At 38.8% G+C, this 3,614-nt stretch overlaps 1 protein-coding gene across 2 annotated transcripts in view; it reads right to left on the reverse strand.

Annotated features, from left to right (window-relative positions):
- The window catches only part of PCDH11X (protocadherin 11 X-linked), a 1,731,112-nt gene that overhangs the window by 887,299 nt on the left and 840,199 nt on the right, over positions 1 to 3,614 (reverse strand). The gene's annotated exons all lie outside the window — the stretch shown is intronic.

The raw sequence follows: 3,614 nt of genomic DNA on the forward strand, positions 1-3,614 counted from the left end.
ACACACACACACACACACACACACACACACACACACGACAATTGACTGATAACAAATCAGAACTACTCATTCTTCCAGAAAATATTATGAATATCTTTTATAATTCATTTAACAAACCACTTTAACAACAATAAGACAACATTAACTGGTTTGCTGGACAACTACCCTTGTCTGAGCCTTTTTATTGCTGTGTGAAACTCTCCACTTGATGATACCATAAGTTATAAAGGAAAAACGCTTGATCTTCTAAAGCAATTTTTATTTGTGCAACTCTGTATTTACAGATGGGGAAACTGAGGCAAAGAGGCATAGAAAATTGTGTAATACCACTGCAGTGACAGAGTTTGTAGCAGAATCCAGATGTGCTTGATTTTAAATTTCATGTCCACATTAGAGAATGCAGTCTATGATGCATGTTCTGGCAATCCAGGACATATGATGACTACAAGGCAGGTGCAAAAGTTTAAGTGTGATGCTTTAAAATCTCAAACCCAAAGGGGAAAAAAAGTGTTTTTAAATATCATATTACTGAGGTTTCTTTCATGCTTTTAGCTGACAGAGTTTGACTTTCTTTTAAGCTCTTTACAACAGGAGCATGGAAGGATGTGCAGTTTAATAGCTCATTGACCTTTAAACTCAGAATATTCTGAAGCAGTGAAAAGACTGACCCAAAATCAAAAGTGTGTTAATCAAATGACTTTAAGGAGTCCTTAAAGAATTATATTTGCGGACTAATGTTAAATTCCCCAGTGTTATCCAAACCACCTTGCAAACTTGCTAATGTGTGTAACTGCTCAACTCTGCTGATACATGCTTAAGATTTTATGAGTATAGGGACTGAGGTACCATTACAGACACCAGAGTGTTATTGCTAAGGTTGTGTGTGAATGTATTATGCCTACCCACATATACTTGGTCTTAAGATAAATAGTATACATCATGGTTTTCATAATACTAACATGTCACTACCTATGACATAACATGGTCACTACCTATTTTGAGCAACTTCTTGCTGTATACTACAGAACATTAGATTTGGCAAATTATAACACATCATCCGACTTCCTGAAGGGCACTTAGCATTTTTTCAAAAAAAGTAGAAAAGCCAAGATGAATGTTGGCTAGAAGCATTACATGGAAAAATAAATATAACTATCCACATACAGTAACTGATATACCAATAATAATTGATAAAAGTATCCCAGGGGTATGCTATTACAACATGAAAAATAATACACACTTCATTAACAACAGTTCTATCAATAAATGTTGTGCATTTTCTCTTTTTGCGTTCCTCTGTACAACTGTCCTCGAGCAGGGAATTCTATTTACACATTGTAATGTTGTTCAAGACAGACATCAAATTTAGCAGTACTGCAATGGCAGTGATGGTTCATAAATTAACCACAGACTATGAACAGAGGGAAACTGAATTGATCTGGGAGCGCAAGCAAAAGATTAGGACTCAAGAACCATGACTTCCAAACCAAAATCTTTTGCTCTTGGTACCTCCTTGGAGCCTTGGGGATTACATTTGTTTCTGTGAAGCTCACCGAGAAGCTCACTGTGAAGCTCATGAATGTGGCACAGTTTATTATTATATCCATCTTTTGGGAACCTCTGAAAGGTAATGTAATCTGACAGCTTTGTTTATTTATTTTTTGTTTAGACTTATATCCCATCCTATCCAAAAGGCTCAGGCATATCACATAAAGGGAGAGCCTACTGACATATTATAATATATCATAATATTGTCTGCTCTGAGTACTTCAGATCATGGTGATGAATGAGTTTCTGCAATATCAGGGGTTTATTTTTCCATTCTGTCTAGACAAGAGAAGACAACTGGTTATTTAACGGGGTATTGTCAGGCAATATGAAATGATGATTCCACATATTTAATATGGAAATTATGTTTTCATGACATTCCCAGGTAAACTAGCTAGGTAACCAGTCTGCACCAAATTCCTTGTCACCATTGACACTACAAACTGTACCCAAACTGGTTAGTTTATGGCTAACCATACATACCCACAAACTGCTACATGTCATATTAATGTTTATATTATTTATTTAGCTAGACATTCCTTGTTTGACAAACTGTCTGGTCTGTCTGATGCCTTTCAGATTCTTAGTCTGACTATGACCCTGTTCTTGCAAAGGAGAAAATAATGTTTTTTTTAAATTATAAGGAAGAAAAGGGTCCCTTACATGCCAATGGCAAGCAGTCACAGAAAAAGCAGCTTCCCTCCCACACAGATCAAGGAACTTTTTTGAAATAAGTAGCATCCCCTAACAGCCTGATTCCCTCAGTGTCTCCCAATTTCTTTTTACCAAGCTTCTGGCAAACTGATTTAAAGAAACAGGATAAATTCCTTCTCAGAGTCCTTTGTTTATTCTCCCTCTACTCCCTTCCTCTGACATTTAAGCTTAATACACAGAAGAAAATTATCTTCTAATGAGATGAAGATACAATGATTGATTTCATTCTGAATGTTACATTATCGTTTCATCAGCACAGTTGAGAGCTCCCTGAGCTCCTATACATGCACCAATTACAATTTCTTTGACAGCCAAGCATGTTTTTAGCATAAATTAGGTTCACTGCATGTTTAAAAGAATGCTAGAAACTTCATAGAGATACTTTCTTAACTATCCAACTACCACCTGAGCTGATTCAGCTTGTACCTTCAGGTGGCATCCTGTACAATACACTGCCAGGGTACCAAACCCAAGAACTGCAATCTCTCCTATGCAGCAACAAACAGCAGTAGTCAGAAGAGGTCAGCCAGCTTGTAGAGGTCAGACTGAAGAAGTCTTTAGGCCAGAACAGAGACACAGGCTGAAGGAGTTCTCACCTGAACACAAAAAGGCCTAAGTGGCACCAGGCAACCTATTCTTTAGTCTTTCTGAACAACACACAAAAAATTGCAAAGGCAGACTGTGAGGCCAAAAGGGACCTTCTTCAAGGCAAGCAGCTACAGCCGAGCCTAAACACATCTTAATCACTCCCAGCTGATTCTGTGGTCAGAGATCCACATTGTCTCGCTCCATACAAAGAGTAGCAGCAGATATGGCAAACCTTCCCACTTCCTATCATTAACCACTTGACCCTTAAACCGGTGCTCTCCTCTGTAGCAGTACAGACTACTGGTCTCTTCATCCTGCTTCTCTCCCACTAGCACAACTCTTCAACAGGAGTTTCATTCTCAATCATTCCTTCCCTTCCCTGCTCCAAATCCAGTTAGAGGCTGCAGCTTGGCTCACTTGTACTAATAAAATACAACAAATAACAAACAATTTAGAAATAGCAAACAAGCAGGCTGTACCTGTGCCCTTGGCCTGGGGACTGGCTCACTGTGCTCCTTCTGTCTGGGTTTTGGGGACAAGAGGGTTGGGGGGGGTGTTAATGTTCTAAAGTGACCAAGTTGTGGACAAGGATCCCCTTCATAGCACAGCTACACACTTGACACCCTTAAAACCAAAAGGTAAAGGTTATGGTCATAACCATCTGGTTACCCCTTACCTCTTAACAGGAAATAATGACACTTCCACTCCTGCAAGTGCAAAATCAAGATCAAAAAGCCAGGAGAGGTCATCTGATCTGTAACCCC

Source organism: Gavialis gangeticus, unplaced genomic scaffold (genome assembly GCF_001723915.1).
Source record: "Gavialis gangeticus isolate Ggan-Ray unplaced genomic scaffold, GavGan_comp1, whole genome shotgun sequence".
NCBI lineage: Eukaryota > Metazoa > Chordata > Crocodylia > Gavialidae > Gavialis > Gavialis gangeticus.